Source organism: Neofelis nebulosa, chromosome 4, assembly GCF_028018385.1.
Source record: "Neofelis nebulosa isolate mNeoNeb1 chromosome 4, mNeoNeb1.pri, whole genome shotgun sequence".
Classification (NCBI taxonomy): domain Eukaryota; kingdom Metazoa; phylum Chordata; class Mammalia; order Carnivora; family Felidae; genus Neofelis; species Neofelis nebulosa.
In genome coordinates, this window is record NC_080785.1 from 61,072,233 (window position 1) to 61,099,726 (window position 27,494).

Sequence of the window (27,494 nt, forward strand, 5' to 3'; positions counted from 1 at the left end):
AATGCATTTTATTTGCAATCAGATCTCTCTGTTTATCAGTTTACACATTGGTGAAATTGGCCACCAGCCCTCGGTATATATGAACTTGAGGTTTCAGCGTCCAGAACCCTCAGAATATCACTGGCACTTTAGCTGCTACCTCCTTTCCCTTAGCCTCCACTAACACCAAAATTAATGTCTCAGGAGAAGCACCATTAATTAGGCAGGCCTAAAGCACTAAAGTGTTATTATCTCTTCTGTCGTGAAGTGAAATGCTATTATCTCTTCTATCGCTGTTCTTTTATTCTGTTTAAAATACTAACAATATGTTTTTAACTTTTAACATGGTTGTAGGACCTATATCACATCACCTATTCCATGGAAGGGAGAGTTAATATAGGAGAAGGGGAGTTCAGTAAGGAAATAACAGAAATTAAAGATAAATTAGGGGAATTGGTTGCCTGTTCCTTACTCATATTCTTTGACCACATGCCTAAGGCTCCAGAGGAGAGGAGGTGGGGGGGGGGGGGGGCGCAGGGGTTTCCAAAATCAAGTCTGAATCAGATTCCAGGATATTCATTTCAAGACACAGTCACATATTGATGGTAAAGAATAAATAATTTCTTCTCTTCCAGTTGGTTCTCACAGGCATTACTGACTAGTCACATTCCCAACCTAAAACAGAAGGAAGGAATAATCTTTTCAAATGCATCATTCTTTCCACATTTGACTAGTCAGTATATATTGAGTATGCAACATCCCCTGCCCTGGAAGTAGTGTGCAGAAATGATGTGCAGACTGAATAAAAGGTCATGCCATTCTGGTATTTCTCCTGAAAAATTGAAAAGTAGAGATGGTCAGGTCTAGCCACACATCAGAGTCAGATGGAAGGTTTTATAACCTACTGTTGCCCAGGATCCACCCCTGACCAATTTAATCAGAATCTTTGGTTATGGGTTCACACGTTGGTATTTTTTTTTTTTTTTCTTTTAAGTTACCCTGGTGATTCTCATGTGTAGCCAGGTTTGAGAAGCATAGGCGAGCCCTTAGGGAAATAAAAGTTATTAAGAACACATGGGAAGCAGATTCTAGCCAGCTGGCTGTACTTCTCCAACCTTAGAAAAAGAAAAAAAAGTCAGGAAAACCCAACTATTTAAGAAACCATGGAAAAGAGGGCTAAGTAGGCAGCCTGGTTACTTACTTCATAGGTAGGGCTGTCACTCAATCATAATTCCCAAAGCTGTGCTGTCTCTCTCAGGCATAGGGCAGAGGCTACTGTGTTCAAATTGCACTGTTATAGATTTCATAGTTTGTTTAAATAAAAAGAAAAAAAAAACATAGCATCTTATTCTTATCAGGACGTTGTATGTAATTAAGATTTAGTCATAAATTAATGCTGTTGACACTAAGAAGTTTTTGGAAAAGGTATCAAGATGTAAGAAGGGGAGGAACACTGAATGAAATTGGCATCTGAGTTATAGTGCTATTTTTTTTTCAATCAAAGAGTGGACTTAGACAAGTCTCTTAAACTACCTCTCAGTTTCCTTGTTTCTAAAGCTACTGAGTTGATTTGTTTATTCTGTCATCCATTCATTTATTCAGTGAACTTAAACTGATCAACAGTCTCTAGTCAGGCATTATCCAGTGCTAGGGTTACTAAATGAATCAGGCATGCATTCTGATAGAGGGGTTCAAGAGGTCAATAAAGATTCTCATAAAGTCGTTTTAGTAGGTACTAAAACATGAGTGAGGATGCTCTCAACGTACGAGATTTTGGATAGGACTGCGTGGGGGAAAGAGTGTGTGTATGCAAACTCAAGATCTTTAAAACAACTGTTGGGGTGCTTGGGTGGCTCAGTTGGTTGAGTGCCTGGCTCTTGATTTCAGCTCAGCTCATGATCCCAGATTTGTGGGATTGGGATTCATGTCGGGCTCCATGCTGAGCATGGAGCCTGCTTGAGATTCTCTCTCTCCCTCCCTTCCCCCATCTCTCTCCCCCACCTGCTCTCTCCCGCTCACACTCTCTCTTTAAAATAAAATAAAATAAAATAAAATAAAATAAAATAAAATAAAATAAAATAAAATAAAATAAAATAAAATAATATAACAGTCATTGATCAGTGTAGCTGAGTTCGGGTTTGAGATAGAGAGGTAAGGATATGAAATGTCATCATGAGAGACCATTGTTGAGGACCAGCTTGTATTTTTATGCAGTGATGGTGTAGTAAACACCTTAGAAAGATCAATCTAATAACTGTGGAAAGGATAAATGGAAGAATGGTGAGACTGAGGTTAGCAACATAGATAAGAAGGGGAACCATACTCCAGAGGATAAATTATGATGGCCTGAACTGAGATCCTTTCTGGTAATGAAAATCTAATTCTATGTTTAGAGAATGAAAAAATGATCTGAGAACCTCTAGAAAAATAATACCTATGAAATGTTTTTTAATGGTTTATTCAAGTACAATTAATATATACATATGTAAATATTTAGAACTTTGAAGCCAAATTTTCATTATCTCTTTTAATTACCAATTAAAAGATGATATTTATGTGAGAATGAATAAATCTTTAGGGAAGTTGACTAATAGTACTGGGTTTGAAGATACCCACAAATTTTTAAACCACTCTATACATCTTTACTTATCTCATCTCTAACATAGCCCTGGGGATTTTCAGAAAATAGCTTGCAATGTCAACTCTGTACTTAAACTGTAAGAATCAAACCCTTGGGAACTATCAAGTTATCAGTCTTTACTACTGAAAACATAACACGGTTTAAGTAGAGTTACTCTAAATGGTTCAGATTACATTTAGGTAATATTTTGAGTGAGATGAAGACAGAGAGATTTTCACCCATATGACTAGTTTAAATTGCCTACATTTGCGTCCCAGATTGTTTTTTGTGAAGTCAACCAAGGGTATAAAAAGCTTCCTTTTCAAAAAGGAAAAGACCTTTATATGGCTGAGGTCTGGACAAGTGCAAACTGAATACTCTTTTTTTTCTAAAAGGAAAACAATTGGAACATTATTTGTGGGCCTTTAAACTTCTTTATAAAGTTTTTAAAGAAGAAGTCAACCAAATACAACTTTATGATCCAACATGTATTCTTTTCATTCATTTCATTTGTAATACATAATGGACATTATATATGAAAGAAGAAATACCTTGAGGCAAGTAACTCATGTGTACAACTTTTTATTGTTTATGCTTATAAGAAAATTATCTTTTTCAATCTTTCAAGTATATTCAAGTGCCAAAGCCAATTCGATTACCCATGGGGAAGCATTTGTGGTTCATCTTGGAAACTTGCTTACCCTTCGACCTCACAGTTTGGAGTGGTTCTCGAGTTTGTATAGCCTCTTCTGCTTTTCTAATTGTGTAGTGAAAAGAGAGACATGTTGGGCCCCAAAAGGACATTTATTTCAAAATGTTCCAATAATTTCTCTGGTTCTGTCAGAAGAGGAGGAGAAAGAGGAAGAAGAAGACAAGGAGAGAAGGAAATGAGAAAGGAGCCAATTGACTGTTAGTTTTGGAAAGAAAATCCTATGTATACCACATGCCCACGACCGAGTTTAATGTGTTTTAACTAAAGCAAGGGCTTCAAGGCACAATTTACCATATTGTGCTTCCCATTCCACAGGCTCAAAACCAAGTAACTGTATGAAAACATCTTGTAATAATGCTTTAATGATTTAGTAATAAGTTTCATTTCACTTATTTTCAAGTAGCACAAGAGAAAAATAAAGACTAACCTTTTGTGCCTTTAAATGTCGGGCTCATATCTGTACTAGCATAGAAGATAGGATTTATTTGGACCCTAGAGAAAGCCAATGATACATAGAATATTCACTGCATGACAAACCAACACGGTTAGAAAGATGTGATCAAACTGTGATTGTCCTGGAGAAAATGTTGGTTGTGATGAAAATAATTGAATTTTTGAATAGTAATTAGTCTAGGAAACTGTATTTTTGTGTGACATGTGACTCTATATATTCATGGATTATGTGACTACATACTTTTGACTAACTGGAAACTACCTACATCATTTATTATGAAGCCATAGAAAAAATATAAAATGATGAGTTCAAAAGAAAATGTTTCGTATTACATGGTTTAAGAAATTATTTTGGTAGTTTGCAGTCAAAGGCATTTAGTCTTTTTCCATTGTAGTTTAAATTGCAACTGATAGATGGCGCTGACAGGGTGTGATTTAGTGTCACAGATGAATACATCATTGCAGCCCTCTCAGAATTTCAAAAGCCAATTTTGTATTAAGCTGAATCTGTTGGAGGAATGTTCTTAGGTATTAAACATACCAAGAATTGATTTTTCCAGGTAATTATCAGAAATGTCATTGTATTTTGTCAAGTACTTTTGTTGGAATGTTATTCCTGGTAACTAAGATATCTAAATCTGGTCAGTTCCTGACAGACTCTAACTTCTCCAACACTTAAGCACATTTTCCAATTTTTCTTTTTTAAGTTGTTTTTTGTTTTTGTATTTTTCCCTACTTCTGGGTTTCAGTGGTAGATCATACAAGTGTGGGAAGTAGAGTCTTTTTAGGAAACATGACCTTTCTTGTCTGTACATCTAAGTATATTTTGTTCCCAGTGCAACTTTTCCTTTCTAGAACATCTAAACTTTTAAAATCATGCAGGACTAATTAATAATAATAATAATAATAATAATAAATAATGGTGCAGCATTCTTTATCACTTTTCAGCCACATAACTGATTAGACTGTCTTGTTCACATACTTGAGAGGTTAATACAATACATAATTTTATAGTATAAGAGAAAGGATTCTGAAGTTTGTAGCAAAAGCAAGTAATTCAGAGGAAAAAAACAAGAGGAACAAAACAAGGAAATATATCTTTCAGGTTTAATTTCCTTAGTGGTAGAGTCAGCCATTTTTATGGTTCAGTCAACACAGGTTCAAAACATCTGGCCACTGGAAAAATAGGGGTTTTCCACATCTCCATATTATGGATCATTTCATAACAACAACAACAATAATAAAACACTTCTTAGAAGTTTTTTTCCTAGATATACTGTTATTATATTTTAATATGTAATTATCTTGAAAAATCACAGCCTATTGGTTTGTATTCTGTGTTTAAAATATAAATTTTAAAACAATGTGCACATACAATAATTAGCAAATGTCTTTGTTCAAAGGATTACACAGTAGGGCTCATCTGTCACCTAAGAATGTCCATTTATGGGTCTTTTAAAGCTAATTTGTTTTTCTAGAAACACTATTTAAAACAATTAATAGTCTACTTATGGAAAATAAAATTGGAAATAAGTATCTGAATAAATTAAATTGTATGGGAAAATGCAATTGTTTAGAAACCGGTTCTCAAAGTAAATATCATTTTCAAGAAAAGAGCCTTTTTATACTATATGAAAGTTGTTAAGATTATATGATAGCCAGGTTATTACTTTGTAAACGATAGGCTAGGCTGGTATCACACTGTTAAATACCTCCAATTTTGATGATAATTTTGTGGATAGAAGTTGTCAAAATAAAAGCCTTTTATGCTTACCTTAGTGAGTTCAAGAAAATATTTTTCTGCAGTTCAGTGTATCAAGTACATATTACAGATATAAATGTTATATTTAAAGGTATTATGAGAAATGCAAAACATTTTTAAACTAAACTCTTTCATGTTAAAATATTGTGTATTCCGATATCTAAAGTCAAAACAATTGATTAGAAATTGATGAGAAGTCAGAAATTCAGCTTATTGCTTCCAACTGCCCACTGTAGTTCTTCAACTATCTCAATATTATTTTTCCTTAATTCATTCCTTTCTTCTTAAAAGTGTTTTCAATTAAAAAATGCGTTGACAAAAATTAAATCTTAATACTAAATAACATTAAATATTATAACGTTTTATTTCTTTGGTAGTGTAGAGATTTTTAAATATCATGTGGTACTTACTATAGATGTGAAAGTTAATTTTGTGTGATTAGCAGTAAAATGTTTCTTAATATTTCCCTGTATCTGAAGCTGGACTCAGATAAATTTTTTGGTGTAGTGCCTTTCTCAAAAACGGTATTACTTTCTTCAAATTAGGAAGGTATTTTATGAATTTAAAATCTTATGAAAATTGTATAGGGAGAAAGTACCTTTCAGATCATGTCATTTTCTATTTATTATTTTTTTTGGCAGAAATCTTTAGTACTCTCCCTGTTTGTATTCCTTTTTGAGGTGATAGATGTGTACACACACACACACACACACACACACACACACCCCTATACCCCTATTGCTAAGTGTGTGTGTGTGTGTGTGTGTGTGTGTGTCCTAATTCTTAAGAAAAATGAAAGGTTCTCTATCTCTAGAAAGATAGATATCTTTAGATATAAGGTATAAGACATATATTAGATATAAGATATGTATTAGTTACGAGATAGAGATATCTCTGTTTCTGCCTATTCTCTATGTGTAAGTTTAGATCTATAGAGAGATCTGGTCTGTGTATATCTATCTATCTATCTACATAGATAGAGACAAAGAGGGAATCTGTTGTCTTAGTAATTAGGGTATAGGGGCACCTGAGTGGCTCATTTTGTTAAGTGTCTGACTCTTAGGTCAGATCTTGATCTCTAGGTTGTGAGTTCAAGCCCTGCACTGGGCTCCATGCTGGGAATGAAGCCTACTTAAAAAAAAAAAATAATAATTAGGATATAAATTATATATGCTTTACAAGTAAGAAGACTTCAACCAACACATCTAATTGGAGAAGTCATAGTAAATAAATTATGGTGATTAAAATAATTGAAATTCATTCTTTTGTCATTTTGTGGAAGTGAGCATTAAGCCTTTATCTAAGTTGAAAAGTTAATAAATTTGAAATACACATTTTAATCCCACCCATATTCAGATAATCACCAATTTAAGAAACGTGTGGTCCTTTAAGAAACATTTTATTCTCTTTTGCTGGCAAGTTGGAATACATCCTTACAATGCTTTAATGAATACTTATTGAGCAAATGAATAAAACAATGTTGTCGGTGATGGTTGTGTTTCCATTAAGACCCACAGTGTTCTGTTTAGCCTAGGTATCATGCATAAAGAACACTGTAAAAAATCAAACAAACAAACAAACAAAACAAATATTCAGTCAAAATTCTGTTCTCAGTGGCCACAGTCACACCCCAGCCCTGACACTGGAATATGAACACATTGCCTGGTTGCAGTGTTTGGCATATCATGAGTTCTAAGCTATTGCTGGTAGTACTACATCTGGGATAAGGGGTCTGCATGGGCTGGGGAAGAAGTGGAAATGTGGACTGGGAAAAAGGCTCTACTAGGAGCACAGTTCATTGTCCAGGAATCTTACTTTTATCCTTTTTGTGTTCCTTTGAGGCATGAATTTGGCCTCATGATTACCCTCTCTCCTGGCTTTACCTGCTCCCACCAGACTCTAATTCTGTTTCCTTCCGTGAACAGAATGAAGTCAACTACCTTTTTGCTCTCCTGTCTTTGAAGGAGAATGCAGAAGCCCACAGAAGACCACTGATATTTTAAAAAATCTTCATACTTATTAACAAATGGAGAGAAAGGGATGTGTAGAGGGGGTTCCATTTTTATCTTCTTCTGATCTTCTTTTTTTTTTAATTTGTCTTACCCATTAAGAATATAGAGACATACAGGAGTGCCAGGCGTGGGTATGTTCTCTTCACCTTCATTCTGCCCTTTTTCACACTCAGTCCAGACATGACATGATAAATCCTGCCTCTTGCCCAGAATTAGGAGAAAAAAAAAAAAATCTAACCATCTGTAAATTAGATGAAGTAAGACATGTGACTGGGACAAAAGAGAACACAATGTAGATATAGTAGTTAGTGTGTTTGTGTTTAAGTGTGTAGATATGCTAGGAAACATCGGAATTTGAGGTGATAAGATAGAAAGCTATCAAGTGTAATAGGGAATAAAGGTCTGGAAATTCCCTCCAATATCATTTTGGAAGGGGAAAAGATTTTCCAAATCCCTGCACTAGAATACTGTTACTTCTTAATGACATTTTCTTTTAAGGGACATACTTAAATTGGATTGATGCAAATGGAGAATGTGTCCCCATTTTTAATTGTGTACTGATTTCCTTCATAAAAATCACCTTTCTTTGTTTTCAGGGACATTAGATCCAAATCCGTTCATAGAAAGTTTCAAAAGTGCGTGAATGCCTAAAAATAACACAAAAATTAGAACACAACATGTCAGCATAAAACCATGAATCTTCACGTTGGCAGAACCATGATATGACAGTAGTCAAACATTCTTACTTGAAAAGTTAATGATTTTTCCTATGTGACAAATAGAGTTTTATTTCTAAAAATTTCATTTTCATCTTCATTTTTCATACCCTTAGTGTTAACCCTGCCACCAAATTCCAAAGTGACTTTAGTAAAAGAAATTTGTCAGATTAATGTTTATAGTTAATATCAGAAATACAGAATCCTGTATGCACTGAAAGTGTGAGATTTTTTTTCCCCCTGAAATAAATTCTGGGATGATGTTTAAGAGACACACATCCCTTATTACCAATTTTCCATATTATTCCATGTTATCCATATTACAACTTTCCAGTGCATGTCAATTTATGTGTAAGAGTCAGTTCATTCTCCTTTTAGAATACTGCAATCCAGTTCATTGTCATTGTTACAACTGCAGTAAACGGATGTCAGATGTTACCACCATGATACAGTGTAGATGAAAAGAATATTAAGATAACATTATGTGACTTCATATGAAAACTTTTCACAGATCAATAGTCTGACTTATTCTTACCAGAGTTTATACCAAACACAGTACAGTGTGTGTGTGTGTGTGTGTGTAAAATGAAGGCTGGTTGTCTACCAGATTTCTCTAATAGTACAATGGCTCCCCTAAGAGGGTTATACTATTCCATTGACTGCTTTGTGGATTCATTTTCTGTGAGTTATTTCTGGCCAATGGAAAGCACACAGTTAACTTTTGGGTATTATTCAAGCAGACCCTCTATGATTTTACCAGAGATTGTTTCTGTAGGAATAAATCTGTGTACTATTTGTCTAGTTAAAAACAGCATGCTGACATGGAATCACTGGGGGACTGGAAAATGGATCAGGGGTTGAAAGGAAAGAGAAAAAGGGAAATCTGCTTATTTTAATAATATACCTAGGACAGAAAAGAGAAAATATGGGCAAATTATTGAAATAATGTGTGCATGGAGCATGAAAACTTTAATCAGTGTAACTTCTCCTGGGCGCCTGGATGGCTCAGTCGGTTGAGCGTCTGACTTTGGCTCAGGTCATGATCTCATGGTTGGTGAGTTTGAGCCCCGCATCAGGCTCTGTGCTGACAGCTCAGAGCCTGGAGCCTGCTTTGGATGCTTTTCTCTTCTCTTCTCTTCTCTTCTCTTCTCTTCTCTTCTCTTCTCTTCTCTTCTCTTCTCTTCTCTTCTCTCTCTCTCTTTCTCTCTCTCTCTCTCTCTCTCTGTCACTCTCTGACCCTTCCTTCCTCACACTCTGTCTCTGACTCTCAAAAATAAATAAACATTAAAAAAATCCTTTAATGAATGTAACTTTTCCACACATATACTTAACTCTCTTCTATATCATGTTTTTTTTTTTTTGTTTGTTTGTTTGTTTTTTTGCCAGTGATTTTTGTTCCTCTCATTTCTGGGTGTATTTCTTATTTTTTTAAAAAAATAATGTTTATTTATTTTTGAGAGACAGAGAGTGAGCATGAGTGGGAGAGGGTCAGAGAGAGAGAAGGAGACATAGAATCTGAAACAGGCTTTAGGCTCTGAGCTGTCAGCACAGAGCCCAATGCAGGGTTGTAACTCAAAAACTGATATCCTCACCTGGGCTGAAGTCGGATGCTTAACTGAGCCCTCCAGGTGCCCCATGGATATCATCATGTGCTTGATTTGGGAAGATGTATAAATAGGCATTTCTCAAAGTCTTGGAAAAAATTCTGTATTTGCCTCATCACATACATGGAAAAAGAGCATGTGTATGCACATGGGAGCATGTGAGTGCACACACACACACTCACCACAGCTTTTGACTTTTCATCCTAAGAATGCATGGTGAAAAGGATATTACTTGCTTATTGAGGAAAAGACATTTAATGTATCACAATATCAGAATAACTCTTAGCCCTTCACACTGAAAGGGCAGGCCTATGCCCGCCGACTCCATCTTGTTCTGTGTCCTTCACCTTGACCACACCTCCTCCCCTTGAGTAACCCCGCCCCCCCACCTGCCTAACAGGACTCGGACCCTTACCCAGCCAATTGGCTGAGGCCACAGCCATTACCTCACCACCTGCCCCTAGGCCCCAATAAAACCTTTGTCCTTTTGAAACTCGCTCTCTCTCCCCAGGATCTCACTGCTGCATCGGTGCAGGTAGGGGATTGAGCTCGAGCTAGCTCGAATAAAGGCTCTTTTGCTTTTGCATCAGACTCGGCTCCCTAGTGGTCTTTGGGGATCACGAATTCTGGGCATAACACACACCACATATCTTTTTATGATAAAGGTGCATTTTTCACATTTAAAGGATAGATGTTTACCTTCTAAGATATATAAATTATTAAATTAGAGGCTGAATGAACATGCTGGATATTTCATTTCCTCACTTTCCTTTCTCTCAGTATTTCTGTAAAGCAGTGGCTTGGGTTTTACTGTAGGAACCTTGCCATCCTATTTACAGACAGCATTTTGTCGGTTTAGGTGTAGGTGTAAATTTGTCTGATTAATAATTACTAATACTACCCAAGTTAATGGTGAAATCACTATTCACTATTTTTCTAGTAATACGTAATTTAAAATGTAATAGGGAAATGTTTCTTCTGGTTCCTATAAAAGTGTTCTGTCGTATATTTGTCTGATGCTTTTATAAAGCATGTTCTTTTTTTTTTTTTTAAGTTTATTCTCAGAGAGAGAGGGTGCACATGTATGCATGCATATGTGCTAGTGAACAGGGGAGGGGCAAAGAGAGAGGGAGAGACAATCCCAACCATACACCACGCTGTCAGCATAGAGCCCCATGTCGGGCTCGATCTCACAAAACCATGAGATCATGGCCTGAGCCAAAATCAAGAGTCAGACACTTAACTAATTTAGCAACCCTGGAAACCTGAAAGGGTATTCTTTTCATAAACGTTGAAGTTATGATTTTTGATGATTTGGCCTTGATGGCTGTTCCTATTGTTAACTTTGCAATGCATTTTAAAAATAAATGTGGGACTCCTGGGTGGTTCAGTCTGTTAAGCATCCGATTTTTGATTTTGGCTCGGGTGGTGATCTCATGGTTCGTGACTTCAAGCCCCATGCTAACAGCATGGGGAGCCTGCTTGGTATTCTGTTTCCCCCTTTCTTTGCCCCTCCCCACTTGCTCTCTATATATCTCTCAAAATAAATTTTAAAAACTTAAAAAAATAGGGGCGCCTGGGTGGCGCAGTCGGTTAAGCGTCCGACTTCAGCCAGGTCACGATCTCGCTGTCCGTGAGTTCGAGCCCCGCGTCGGGCTCTGGGCTGATGGCTCAGAGCCTGGAGCCTGTTTCCGATTCTGTGTCTCCCTCTCTCTCTGCCCCTCCCCCGTTCATGCTATGTCTCTCTCTGTCCCAAAAATAAATAAAAAATGTTGAAAAAAATTAAAAAAAAAAAAAAAAAAAAAAAAAAAACTTAAAAAAATAAAAATAAATGCAATGAAACTTTAACAAGTTTTTATTTTATTTTATTTATTTATTTTTTGGAGGAGAGGAGTAGAGATAGAGAATCCCAAAAAAGCTCCACACTGTCAGTGCAGAGCCCAATGCGGGGCTTGAACTCACAAACCATGGGATCATGACCTCAGCCAAATCAAGAGTTGGTTGCCATCCAGACACTCACAGACGTTCACAGTTTTTATCACAAAAGCATAGGTCACAATAAATAAATAAATAAATAAATAAATAAATAAATAAAATCTTAATATAACTGAATATCCACATACACAAAGTTGATTCTAGACACAGACCTTACATTCTTCAAAATTAACTGAAAATGAATCACATGCCTAAATATAAAATGCAAAATTATAAAGCTCCTGGAAGATAATGTAAGAGAATATCTAGATGACCTTGGATATGGTGATGGCTTTTGAGGTATAACACCAAAGACCTAGTCCAGGAAAGGAAGATTTGATAAGCTGGACCTCACTGAAATAAAACAGAACCTCCTGCTCTGTGAACAACAATGTCAAGAGAATGAGAAGACAAGCCACAGCCTGGGAGAAAGTATTTGTACAAGGCATCTCTGGTAAAGCACTATTGTCCAAAGTATACAAAGAATTTTTAAAACTCAGCAATAAGAAAATAAATTAGTTAAAAGATGAGCCAAAGACCTAAACAGACACCTCACCAGAGAAGATATAAAGATGGCAAATAGACATATAACAAGACACTCCACATCATAAATCATTAAGGAATTGGAAAAACAACAGCAAGGTACTACTACACACTTAATAGAGTGGCCAAAGTACAAAACACTGCCAACACCCATTGCTGGCAAGAATGGGAAGCAGCAGATACTCTCATTGATCACAAAATGGATCTTTGGAAGGCAGTTTGGCAGCTTCTTGCAAAACTAAACACATTCTTACTATATGATCCAGCAGTCACACTCCTTGGTATTTACTGAGAGAAGTTGAAAATTTATGTCCACACAGAAACCTGCATGCAGAAGGTTATATCATTTTTATTCGTAATTTCCAAAACTTGGAAGCAACCAAGATGTCCTTCAGTAAATGAATGGTCAAATTGTGGTACATCCAGACAATGGGGTATTATTTTATTCAGTGGCAAAAATAAATGAGCTATCAAGCCATGAAGAGATCTGGAGGAACTTTAAATACATATTATTAAGTCAAAGAGACTCAATCTGGAAAGGTTATGTACTGTATGACATTCTAGAAAGGGAAGAACTGTGGAGACTGTAAAACCATCTGTGGTTACCAGGGGTTGTGGAGAAGGAGGAGTGAACAGGCAAAGCACAAATGATTTTTAGGGCAGTGAAACTGTTCTGTATGATATCATAATGGCGGATGCATGTCATTGTACAATTGTCAAAACCTACGGAATATACAAACCAAGACAGAGCACTAAGTAAGGTAAACTGTGGACTTTGGGTGATGGTGTGTCAGTGTAGGTTCTTCACTGTATCACTCTGGTCAGGGGTGTTGATAGTGGGGGAGGCTGTGTGTATGGAGGCAGGGATTAAATGGGAACTCTGTCATTGCTGCTCAGTCTTTCTCTGAACCTAAAAAATAAAGTCTGTTTAAAAAACAGGAGAAAACGGGTGCCTGGGTGGCTCATTAGGTTAAGCATCCAACTCTCAGTTTTAATTCAGGTCATGATCTCAAGGTTTCATGAGTTCAAGCCTTGTGTCTGGCTCTTTGCTCACAATGGTGAGCCTGCTTGGGATTCCCTCCCTCTCTCCCTCTCTCCCTCTCTCTCTGCCTCTCCCCTGCTCACACTGTCTCTGTCTCTCTCAAAATAAATAAATAAACTGAAAGAAAAAAAAAAACAGAACAAAACAACACCTTAGTATTGCGTTTTATTTAAGAAACCAAGCAAAACTATTAAATTGTGTTTCAAAGCCAATAACCAAGATAGGGCCAATTGTGTTTGATTTGTAATGCTTTCTTTCCCTGTCCCTGCCCTTTTCATTTTGGAAACTGCTAATCAACAAGGAAAAAACCCCAAGGTAGACAGGAAAATAAGCATAAAAGAAAATCGCTGGTGGAGGAGGGCACCTGGGCAGCTCAGTAGGTTAGGAGTCCCACTGTTGATTTCGGCTCAGGTCATGATCTCATGGTTCGTGAGTTCAAGCCCCGTGGTGGGCTGAGCAGTGGCAGTGCTGAGCCTGCTTGGGATTCTCCCTCTCTCTCCATCTCCGTCTCTCTCTGTCTCTCTCTCTGTCTGTCTCTCTCTCTGTGCCTGTCCCTTGCTTGTGCTGTCTGTGTCTCTCTCAAAATAAATAAACTTAAAAACAAAAAAAGAAAATCAATGGGTTTGGATTTTTCAAAGTTATTTAATTGACATCTATTTGAAATTAACACAAATTTAAAAGTTAAAAGTTTACAGGCCTCAAAACTGTCTAATATTGATATATGGGAGATATTTCTGATTTCTAAATATGGTTGAAGTCCATTTGTCTTTTCATAATAATTTTCTGTAACAGGTTTTGAATTTTAAAAATTCACCAGTTGATTTATTTTTTTTTTAATTTTATTTATTTATTTATTTATTTATTTATTTATTTATTTATTTATTTCTGCATGGTAGAGACAGCTATTCAACATATAAAGCCTTCTATCTCGGGTAATCTGTAATTCTGCAACACATAATCAGTAATATCCACTCATAGGCTTCCTAAAAAGACTTTAAATCTATGAGTAATGTAAGTGAAAGTTGAACAGATGACTATGCAGACCCCTTTCACTCTGAGAAACAAGAATAGCAAGTATTCAATACATTTTAGTTAAATTAATGTGTGAATGTTCTCGAGGAATTATGAATGGATATTCCCAAAAGTTTCCCATAAATTAATATGAGACTCTTCATTTAACATATAAAGTTTTTTTAACCTATAGAACGAAAACATAATAACATATTTTCTTATTAATGGTGAATTTTATGATGGTAAAATTTATATTAATAATACTCATCATGCAATATTCTAGGAACGATTCCACTTGTAATTCTTTAAGAATCCTGTTGCTGAATGAAATCGGAACTCTTATAACCACAATTTTCCTGCAGCACTGCAGTATGAATGGTCTTTTTCTAAGTGGCGTTTCCATCACATGGATTGAATTTTAAGCTATTTTTTTTCAATTGACCAATCAGACATTATAAAATAGTTATGCTACTGACTTGGTATGTGTTCAATGTCAAGCCACTTTTTTCCATTGACAGCTTGAGAAGATTGTAAAACCATTAAAAAATTTAAGCTTGTGGCTCAAAGGGACTTTCTACAGTTAGACTGCTTTTAATTTTCTCATTCTATTTGGTGAACACCTGCCTTTCCTTGGATATTGAACTAAAGTAAAACTTGCTGGATTCTTTTAGCATTTTTATTTTGAAACTCAGATAAAATAGAAACTCTTTTATATTTTACATATTTGTATAAAGACAAAAAAGGGGGAGAACTATTTATAGTTAGATTTTATGTATTAATAAATATATATTCACAAGACCTATTTTAAAAAGTTATGCATTCAATTACATATGGTAAAGGAGCATTATTTAAGGAACAAAATGACTTGCTCTATTCAATTGAAAATATTGGAATAGTAATTTAAGATGTAAGAGTAAATTAAGATGTGGTACTCTGATGCTACTATCAGTAGGTTCTTTTTTGAGCCCTGCATTGAATAAACTTCCTCTAAAGGCTGACACTATTTTATTTATCTTTGTATAACAACACATCCTATAAAGTTCAGCACACAGTAGGCAATTAATGGCTATTGAATTGAAATACCCATTCAGTTTCTTTTGAAACTCATTCATCGACTAATTTTGAGTACTGACTTTGTATCAGACATGCTTTTCAGGTGCTTAGCATTCAAAGGTTGAAAATGTAGTCCCATCTTCAAAAACTCACAACTTAGTAGGAGAGAACAATAAATATTGTAATAGATGTGGCAAGTAATATGCTAGAGGATTCTCAGCCTTGCCTTCACATTGGAATCACCTGAGAAGTTAAAGAAAGAAAAATTGCCTTGTCCAGACTCCAACCCAGACCAAGTGAATCAGAATATTTGGGAGTGGTTTCAGGCCCTTAGTATTTTGAAATGCTGTAGCAAGTAATCTAATGTTCAGGAAGTTGAGAAATATTTGTGCTTGAAGTAAGCAAGGTCATAAGAAAGGGGGTCCTAACTCAGTCTGATGGAGTCAGGAACATTTATTCAGAAAAGCTGGTACTTAGTTTAACCTTTAAAGAATGCTTAAGATGAGTCAATGGAGACATGGTGACGGGCATTATTGGCAAAGGGGGAAAATGGCTAATGGGGAAAAAGAGCATGGCACATTTAGGAAACAAGAGGTAGTTTGTCATGATTAGCATTTAGAGTATGTGTAGGCAAATCTAGGGCTATAACATGCAAAAAATTAGACATGTTACATGAAGGGACTATGTGATTGACTCTTCAGTATTCATTATGTTCCAGATGATTTTTCCCCATATATCAATAAACCTATTATAGTAATTTCTTTCCTTCTCTAATAGTTGGCTAAGGAGTAAGTGGATATAAACAGGTTGAAATCAGTGAGAAACTTAACACTAGCTCCATGGAAGAGAAAACCAGTTTTTCTCCAACTAGATGCATGATGGGAATTATGTTCCACAGTTCCTGTTAGAAGCCTCTTGTAACCATGAAAGGAGCCAGAATGAGAGTAATTAGCTGATACAAGGCAGTCAAAAACCTGAAAAGCAGAGCTGGAACCCTAGCAAGAGCCCACCGTATCTCTAAATTGGCATGTGAAATTTAAAATTTTCTTCTTGGGGCACCTGGGTGGCTCACTCAGTTAAGTGTCCAACTCCTAATTTCGGCTCAGGTCATGATCTTGTGGTTTGTGAGACTGAGTCCCACTTTGGGCTCTGTTCTGACAGCCAGAGCCTGCTTGAGATTCTCTTTCTCCCTCTCTCTCTCTGCCCCTCCCCAGCTCATGTTCATGTTCTCTCTCTCTCAAAATAAAGAAACATTAAAAAAAAAATAAAATGTTCTTCATTAGGTGTCATATGTAAGAGATGAATCACTGTGTTCTCCTGAAGCCAAGATTATACTGTACATTAACTAACTTGAATTTAAATTTTAAAAAAGTAAAAAGTAAAAAAAATAAATAAAATAAATAAAATATTACCAGCTTTAAATTGGGGGAAAAATAAATAAATTAGTAAGTAAGTAAATAAATAAATAAGACATTCATTTTGTTAAGCTACTTTGAGTCTGGATTTCTTGTGCCAAGTTTATCCAACTAATTTATAAAGGCAAAAGATTTTCATTTTCAAAACAAAAAGATGGCAATTTAGGAAGGGAATTTTTATTTTTTTATTTATTTTTTAAATATTCATTTATTTATTTTGAGAGAGAGAGAGAGAGAGAGAGCATGCCCACATGCCCACAAGTGGGGGATGGGCGGAGAAAGGAGAGAGAGAGAATCCCAAGCAGGCTCCACAGTGTCAGTGCAGAGCCCGATGCAGGACTTGAACTGTGAGTTCATGACCTAATCTGAAATCAAGAATTGGCCACTTAATTGACTGAGTCACCCAGGCGCCCCAGGAATGGAATTTTTAAAGAGGAGGAAGACAACATTGTTCTACTTTAAAATGTTACCTCTCTATATATGTCAGGCATTGTATGTGTGCCTTATACATGTATAAAAAAAAGAGTTGGGTTTTATTCTGCTGACAACAGTAGGTAGGTTGGATTTTTTTCTTTTTCTTAATGTTTATTTTTGAGAGGGAGAGAGAGGCTGGGCGTGTGAGCAGGGAAGGGGCAGAGATAAAGGGGGACAGAGGATCTCCAGTGGACTTTGTGCTGACAGTGGAGAGTCTGATGTGGGGCTTGAACTCCCAACCTGTGAGATCATGACCTGAACCGAAGTCAGACACTTAACAGACTGAGCCACCTGGTACCTCTGTAGGTTGGATCTGATAAGTCTCACACTAGAAACAAAAGAACTTAGAAGTTATTTTACAAATTATGCAATATAGGTGATTTTGAAGGGAAAGGGACAGAGTTCAAACATATTTAGGAGATAGTAAGATTTGACAACTGCTAGAGTTTTATGGCTAAGAAAAATGGACAATTCTAGAATAAACTATTTCCTAGAAATATTTGACTATGTCTAAGTAAGAGTGGATTGAACTGCGTATGAAACACTGATTTGCCCTGATTTTTGTGATGAAATTAAGTTAGACAAAACAAATGCTATAGGAATAAAATTACTCAATTTTTCTCCTTATTCTGTTATATTGAGGGTTAACAATTATATATTGTAATTCAGAAGATTTCATTTAACAAAGAAAATGCATTTTACACAGATTTCATTGGAATTGCAGGGAAAGTAGATCCAGAAATTTTCCTGTTGAGTAGGTGTAGTAAACTAAAATGAAATGCCTTGTATCTATTTTACTTACTTTACATATATGAACTCTAATAGCCTCGTTATATCATGTAGTATAGTTAGAATTTTATTGTTTATATTTTTCAGTAACCTCAGTCCTCCAGCTTTCATTTTTCATGCAGTTTTTGTTTAAATGGGAATTCTCCTTCCATAGGAATTTTTATTACCTTCAGTTAATGAAGTACAAATAATATTCTTCATTGGTATATATTTCTTCTCATATGTTAGTTTCCATGGCTATAATTCTATACTTTCATATTATACATATTACACATGGCCAAATATTGAATTATTTAGCATTAACAACACAGTGCCATTAGTATTTTTACCATTATTTTCTATTCGGAAATCTGTTGATATTACAGAATGGCATTTTTGAAATCCAGTTCAGGATCGTGTATCTATCACATTACTACAACTTTAAAGTTAAAACAATTTAAGTAGCAGAGCTAAAGCTGAGAGATGGTGCCTAAAAGCCAAATTACTATTTTTTTAATATTTTAAATTGTATGTATTTTCATCTCTTCCGAAGCTAGAAATCAGGGAGTCCTTAAATTCACTAAAGTAACATTTGGAATATATATTTTTCAATTAATTTTCAAGTTAAATTATACTATGACTCAACACTAAGCAGCTTTTAAATCAAATCAGATATTTTAAAGAATTGTTAAAGTGAGAAAGTATGCAAATGATGCTTATTGTTTGCTTAATGCTTATGGGACTACAGGAGGTACAGAACAATGGCTAACAATTATTGAGCACTTACTCTGTGCCCAGAACTGTTCCATTTACCTGATATGGAATGATATATTGAATCCTCACTCCAATAATACTTCAGGTATTATTATTTTCAATATGGAGATGAGGATGTTGAAGTACAAAGAGATGGAATAGTTGGCCCAAGGTCATTGAGCTAGAATGCAGTAAGACCATACTACAAATCTAGACTCTTAAGTCCTTCACCCCCCAACGTATTAATCTGTTGCTTCCCATAGGAATCTAGGGAGATAAGACATGCTTAACCTAAACAACTAGGGTGAAATACTTTCCAATTCCATAATATCAATCATAAAGGCTGTAAATGCATAGAAAAGTGAAAATCACTGAAGGCTTTATGTAAGGCATGGATTGCAATTTGAAAGTATCCGACATTAATATGTGGCCCTCACCTCCAAGAGATATGCAAACTTGGATGCACTATTAAAATCTCATAGGCATGATGATTGAGGAATAACTGTACTCTGTGTTATAAGTTTTGTTTTTATTTGTTTTTCTTGAGAAGCAGTGGATGATACATGTAGAAGACTAAGTAAATAACATATGATTTAAGTTTCCTGGCAAAAGTGTGTATTGGACTGGGCCTTTAAAGATTTAGAGAAGAAAAAAAAAAAAAGAAGAAGGAGAGGATAGAGTGAAAAGAAATGGATACATGACTGTATCTCCAAGCTGTATCCATCTGGGATGAAAGATGCACTCTTGTCTTTAAATGAGGTAGACACAAAAGCTTTGCTGAAATTCCATTTATGGAGATTAAAGTGTTTGAAATTAGATTTGAACTCTCATTTTGAAAAATGAATATATCTTTTATTTTTCCATTGCAAACCATGCCTGATATAATTATCTACTTAAAGATTAAGAACATCCTGGTTGCAGTGATATAAAAAAGGGGGGGGAGGAGTGTTTACTAGGTCAAGTAAACCTTTCTGAGGGGACAAATATTCAGTAAGAAACCATTTGATTCATCAGACTACCATTTGTGCCTGAATATAAGATCATTTCTCCAATAGAAAGATGAGAAATAAAGATTTTGGCCATTTTAGATACATATAAACTTTGTGGAATGTAAGCAACTACTGAGTCATATGTCTATTTATATTATTTAAAGTATCAGTTTTCCAAAACATTAAATTATGCACTATTTACAATAATATATGGTTTAGAAATGTTGCTGTTTTTTACTTTTCTGGAATACTTTTCATTCACTATATTGGATTGGCTATTGTCCCTCTAGAATTCATGTCTACCCAGAACCTCAGAATATGACATTATTGGAAAATTGGGTTTTTACAGATATTATTGGTTAAAAGGAGGTCATATTAGAGTAGAGTGGGCTCTAAATCCTGTATAACTGGTATCCTTATAAGAAAAAAAAAAAGACACAGTGAACAAGGTCAGGTAATGATGCAGGCAAGGATAATGCACCTGCAGTGAAAGAACGCCAAGGATCCCTGGCAAGCACCAGTGGGTAGGAAGAAGCAATAGAGGATCCTTCCCTAGTACTTGCAGAAGGAGCATGGCCCTGCCATACCTTGATTTTGGACTCTTAGTCTCCAGAACTGGAAGAAAAGAAATTCCTATTGTTTTAAACTACTCTATTTTTGGGAATTTGTTATGGCAGCCTACGAATGTATTTACATTGGTACATTTATGCTCTTAATATACACTTCACCATCATGCATTGGTAAATGCGGAGTCATGTTTTGAGTTTTCCAAGACAGTTTCAAGAGTACATAATCCCCCTACCTTCAACACTGTTTAAGATGCAGAGTATTTTAAACCTGTGTGTTAATACGTGAAGTTGTCTTACTTCTTATACAAGTGTTCACATAATACAAGACAGAAAGACAAATTATTTTATTTTTCCCAAACGTGTATATGCTTGATCTCACTGTTTAATTATTGACTATTTTAAAATATTCTGTAAAAGATTTCTTTATGGTACACTAAATTAATTAGACATATAACACTTATAATTCTGAGGTCATTTCCTAGGAAAAAAAATTTAAATCTTTGTTTAATTAGTTTCCTCTTTTTTCCTTTTTTAAAATACTCAGTTATGGAGTAAATTGTATAAGCATCAACATTTATTACATATTAAAGTCCTTTCAGATTAATATATTTTTGCAAATAGTGATTTGTAGTTCAAAATAATTGAGGGAGTGACCCACATGAGACCATGCAGGGATTCAAGATTTCAAAATGTGACTTCCTATTTCCTGTGAGATAATATTGGAAAAATGTGCTTTCTTATATTTAAGCAAACAGGAAAGTTGCTTGACGGAACCGGTCAATTCCCAATCAATTTATTCCCAATCAATTTATCCTAGTCCCAAAGACGAAGTATGATTTAAGGTTGATAAAACATGTTGTGTATTTGTATGAAAGAGAGAATCTTTTAAAAATTCATTACCTGAAGTGCAAAACACTTTCTTCTGATAGATGTCTAAAAGTTGCATACTTAATAACTTCTGGAGGTATTAACGAGTTATTCAGTTGATTTTCTTTACCAAGCTCTTATGGGTCGAATCTTTATGTCCATATTTTGATTACACTATTACATATTATAAAATTTAGTAATTGTATTATTTATTACTTATTATAGTGTTTATTATAGAATTTATTGTAGATACTTAGGGGAATGTTGTATATCAAGCAAAAGCATCTTACAATAGTAAGTTTGAGAGAGAGAAATATACCTGGAAAAGAGAAACTAAGTCCTTCAAGTAATAGTCCTTATTTTAATTAATAAATTATTAATTTTAATACCAAAGTGATACTTTATTAAAACTCTATAATCCCATCCTGTTGTATAGAAAAGATATGGTGACTTTTAAAATTTGTTTTATAAGTGGCACACTTCTCTCTTTCCTCATTTAAAGTAAACTCACCAGCTATTGTCACCTTCTCTAACTTCCAAAAATATTCTTGTTTCCATAACTTTCGCCTTTTCCAACTAGTTCTCAATTATCCACCCAATAAATATTGGATGTGCAAAGTGATGGCGACATAACCACTTTTCTCTAACTTCTTGAAAGTTGCTTCTTTCCAAAAATTTACTCATCAAGATAAAAACGTTCTGCACAGTGAAGGAAACAATCAGCTAAACTAAAAGGCAGCTGACAGAATGGGAGAAGATATTTGCAAATGACATATCGGATAAAGGGTTAGTATCCAAAATCTATAAAGAACTTACCAAACTCAACACCCAAAAAACAAATAATCCAGTGAAGAAATGGTCTAAAGACATGAATAGACACTTCTCCAAAGAAGACATCCAGATGGCCAACTGACACATGAGAAAATGCTCAACATCACTCATCATCAGGGAGGTACAGATCAAAACCACGATGAGATACCACATCATACCTGTCAGAATGGTTAACATTAACAACTCAGGCAACAGCATAAGTTGGTGAGGATGCAGAGAAAGACGATCTCTTTTGCACTGCTGGTGGGAATGCAAGCTGGTACAGCCACTCTGGAGAACAGTTGGGGGTTCCTCAAAAAATTAAAAATAGAACTACCCTATGACCCAGCAATTGTACTACTAGGTATTTATCCAAGGGATACATAAATGCTGTTTCAAAGGGTCACATGTACCCCCATGTTTATAGCAGCACTACTGTCGATAGCCAAAGTATGGATAGAGCCCAAATATCCATCAATGGATGAATGGATAAAGAAGATGTGGTCTGTATATACAATGGAGTATTACTTGGCAATCAAAAAGAATGAAATCTTGCCATTTGCAACTATGTGGATGGAACTAGAGGGTATTATGATAAGCAAAATTAGAGAAAGACAAATATCCTATGACTTCACTCATATGAGGAATTTAAGATACAAAACAGATGAACATAAGGGAAGAGAAGCAAAAATAATATAAAAAACAGGAGAACAAAACATAAGAGACAAAACAAGGAGTTGCTGGAGGGTTGTGAGAAGGGTGGGGGATGAGCTAAATGGATAAGGGGCATTAAGGAATCTACTCCTGAAATCACTGTTGCACTATATGCTAACTAACTTGGATGTAAATTAAATAATAAATGATTTTTAAAAAGTTGCTTCTTAGGGAAAAGCAAGCAAACAAACACAAACACTTCTATGTTTGCTTGTCCTTTAGATAACTGCACTTTTTTTTTTTCTGCCTCATGTACAGATTTTTGAAAAGTAGTGCATCCATTTCCTTCTTTTCTATTGCATTCTGGATCCCCTGCTACTCTAATTAAGCATTCTCTATGCTGTTAACCCTATCTTTCTCCGAGTCTTTTTTTCAAATAGTATCTTGCACAATAGCTCTGCTTTACTTGAAACTATTCGTCATCCACTTGTAGAATTTTTCTCTCCTCTTGGCTCTCAGGATGATGTGCTTATTTGCCACTTGCTCTCTAATAATTCCTCTGACAAGCCTTCATTATGGTTTTTAATCCTTTTCTAAGTACGTGGCTACCACAAGGCTGAGCTATTATTTTTATATTGTTGCCTTTTAAACTATCTTAGCGCATCCATAATCATTGTTTCATTGATCACTTGGCAGCCAAGCATTACTTTTATCCTTACTTCTTTTTTTTTCAATATATGAAATTGGTTTCCATACAACACCCAGTGCTCATCCCAAAAGGTGATGAGCACCCTCCTCAATACCCATCACCCATCCTCCCCTCCCTCCCACCCCCCATCAACCCTCAGTTTGTTCTCAGTTTTTAAGAGTTTCTTATGCTTTGGCTCTCTCCCACTCTAACCTCTTTTTTTTTTCCTTCCCCTTCCCCATAGGTTTCTGTTAAGTTTCTCAGGATCCACATAAGAGACAGATACCATACGTTTTATCCTTACTTCTGATGCAAGTTCTAATACATCTAATAAAGGAATCTTTTCAGTAATCAGCCATTAGTTCAAGTTCCATGTATTTAATGCAAAACTCCCCACCTTCCTGTCTAGATAAAATCTTTTTGTGATGTTTCTGATTCTGTCAGCTGCGATAGTCTCTTGGTCCCCAAAGGATGGACACCATGGCCATCAATAACAACTCCTTTGGTACTAAAATGTAATCAAGTGAAAATTCCTGCCTGTCTAACTTGCTGCCCCAAACAATGTACAAACATTCCCTCTAAAGGAAATTCCAGACTCCCTTCAAATTTATGCTACTTTATCTTCCTACAAGGAGGTCTTTGCATAATGTAATACATAAAGTCTTGTTTCTTTACATTCATAAATTACACAAGAATATATGTTTTTATATATCTTCATATTATTACCTAACTGCTTCACATGTATAAATCTTTTCCTATTAAAAATATAACACAATTTCTCAGGACAGAAATCTTTCTATACTTTTTAAATATTACCTTTATGACTGAGCACTTCTTTGGAGCCATTTGGTATTTTATTATGTCTCACACACTTGAATTTACTGTTAACAATTTTCTGGCAAAGCTAGATAGGTATTTAGTAATTAAAACTGAAATGTTTTAGTATAGAATGAACAATTATTTATATATATTTATTTAAAATAGAAGAGTGAATTCCACTGAAAAAAAGGTGAAGCACAGAATATATCTGTAACAATTTTTTTTTTTTTAACCTAACTGGTTGTCATTTATTGCAAACAAGAGTTAATAACCAAATGCTGGCAAATCTAAGAATGTGTGTGTCCTTTAGTGGCTACTGAAGCAAGTATTGAATACTATTTTTAAATGTATAGAAATATATTTTTATTTCAAGATACATTTAAGACAAAGAGACCGTGAGTGGGGGGCGGACAGAAAAAGATGGGGATAGAGGATTGGAAGTGGGCTTCTCTCTGTCACCAGAGAGCCTCTTGAACCATGAGATCATGACCTGAGCCAAAGTTGGATGTGCAACCGAGTCAGCCAGGAGCCCCTTTTTCTTTTCTTTTTTTAAAGTGTTTATTTAAATTCCAGTTAGCTAACATATAATGTAATATTAGTTTCAGGTGTACAGTATAGAGATTCAACACTTTGACATTTTTAATCTGTAGGGTTTTTTTTTTTTTTTTACTATAGAAGCAAATTATTATAATTCACTTGATAATTTTCATTTGCACTAAACATAATAATAGAATATATGTGCTATATATGTGCTTTATATGTACATTATCTCTCAGATGAACCAGTAATACTTGTGCTTATAAATTTAGAAAAATGGTTTTTATTTTAATTTAGTTAACGATTTCAGCTCAATATTGACATTTTGATTAAAAGTATAATTTGCTTTAATGACACATAGTATTATTTTGCAGATTATATAATTTCCAAAATGTTTGATGTTAAGTAAACTACAATTGTGAACATTTATAATAAACATATGCTCTTAAAAATGCAAGCATCACTTCAGTCTAATCTGAATTTTGTAAATTGTTCATATTTAACATACCTGAAACAGGAAAATTATTCTTAGTAAGAAATGCTTTTGAAATATTGTAACAAATGCTATGCAAATCTTTTGCATGCTCAATCTCATTTAATGCTAACTACAATTCTTCTATTTATAGAAAAGAAACTGAGGCTCAAAGAAGTTGTTACTTTTCCAAGGTCATTTGATACTAAATAGTGGAGCAGAAATTCAGTCCTTGGTTTATTTTATTCTACAGCCCATGTAGAGCATGTACTTAAAAGGCACACTTATTCAAGTTTTCCATGAAGACTTCTTATCAACATAGTGTTCATGTTTAAAAATAAATAAATGGTATATATTCATATTCTTGACATCACCTTTAGAAATGCTGAACTGATGGCAAATTTTTTCATGTAAATGTTTCACAGTCACCTTTTGGGCCTAAGCCATTTCTGACCTATTTTAATTTTTTTTAACGTTTATTTATTTTTGAGAGAGAGACAGACAGACAGACCATGAGTTGGGGGAGGGGCAGAGAAAGAGGGAGATACAGAATCTGAAGTAGGCTCCAGACTCTGAGCTGTCAGTGCAGAGCCTGACGTGGGGCTCGAACCCACGAACCATGAGAGCAAGCTCATGACTTGAGCTGAAGTCTGACACTTAACTGACTTAGATGCTCCTTATCTGACCTATTAAAATTGAAATATATGGCCTATTTTAGAACCAAATATCCCCATCGTTGTGTCAGGTGTATTAAAAACAAACTGGGGCGCCTGGGTGGCTCAGTCGGTTAAGCGTCCGACTTCAACTCAGGTCATGATCTCGCGGTCTGTGAGTTCGAGCCCCGCATTGGGCTCTGGGCTGATGGCTTGGAGCCTGGAGCCTGCTTTGGATTCTGTGTCTCCCTCTCTCTCTGACCCTCCCCCGTTCATGCTGTCTCTCTCTGTCTCAAAAATAAATAAACGTTAACTAATAAAGTTTAGTTAGTTTTTTAAAAATTTAAGGGCAGAATAAAATATTAACATCTGGCATGTACTTTTTTTAACTTTATTTTTTATTGTTTAAAATTTACATCCAAATTAGTTAGTATATAGTGAAGCAATGAATTCAGTAGGTTCCTTAGTGCCCCTTACCCATTTAGCCCATCCCCCCCTCCCACAACCCCTCCAGCAACCCTCAGTTTGTTCTCCATATTTATGAGTCTGTTTTGTTCTGACATGTACATTTTGATATGAATTAGGGCAGGCCACTCTTCTCAATCTTCAGATTAGTTCTTTCAAGATTTAACATATATTAACTAAGACCCACTTAGAAATTCTGCATCAAATTATTAATAGCAGAATTAGCTTTGTAATTGAATTAAATATAAAATAAATTTTGCTTTAAAATTTTTCTTCAACTGAAAAACATGCGTATTAAAAATGAGCATTTTAAAAGCAAAATGTGTATGGAGTAATAGCAGTGGGGTAGAAGACAATTTGGGGTGTTTGTATCAATGATAATTGATATGTTACAAGTGCTTCAATAAATTACACTTTTCTTATTCCCAGATACAATTCCTGTATACACACATCTTATGGCTCATGTTGTACACATGTGCCCTTGTATGTGAATGAGCTTGGCTATGGTGTCCATACTAAGTGACATCACAGTTTTGGGGGGACCATAGCTATGTTAAAGTCCTCAGCAAAAGCAAGCACCAGACAGGGAGTTAATGTTGCTTTGACTGCCAGTTGTGGCCCAGCTGGACACAGATCTGTTGGGATTTGGAGGAAAAAGTCATGATGGATAATGAACAATTCAGTTGGTAGATTTTTTTGTTTTCCATCTGTACAGTAGAGGCTGGAGGACTATATTGGGTCTGTTATCTTAAAGAAATTCTTAGAATAGTTTTCTCATCAAAATATAACCATGCTCACTTATTAAAATACAGTAAGGAATTTGGGAACATTTCCTTAAAAGTAAGGAATTTGGGAAAATAAAGAACTGTGTTAACTTTTTTGAGGGACATTCATCTAGATTTTGTGAATTCCTATATTTGTGAATATCATTTATATTCATAGTTTCTCCCTGAAGCTAAGCATTATTTGTAACCAATATTAAGAGAGACTGTTTAGGTCCTTAAGGAGAGTCTGAGATAGATGCTAACGAAACAGTAGCAAACATCAATGTTGCTTTGAAATATAATATCAGATTTGTTG

The 27,494-nt window shown here is 35.1% G+C and overlaps 1 long non-coding RNA gene across 1 annotated transcript in view; it reads right to left on the reverse strand.

The window, feature by feature from the left end:
* Positions 1 to 499: 499 nt before the first annotated feature.
* LOC131509339 (uncharacterized) overlaps positions 500 to 27,494 on the reverse strand; it is a 37,899-nt gene continuing 10,904 nt past the window's right edge. Inside the window, exons 2-3 of the long non-coding RNA XR_009260440.1 lie at positions 8,119 to 8,185; positions 500 to 654 (exon numbers count right to left, since the gene is read on the reverse strand). This is a non-coding gene — a long non-coding RNA (uncharacterized LOC131509339). The remainder of the gene's footprint in view (positions 655 to 8,118; positions 8,186 to 27,494) is intronic.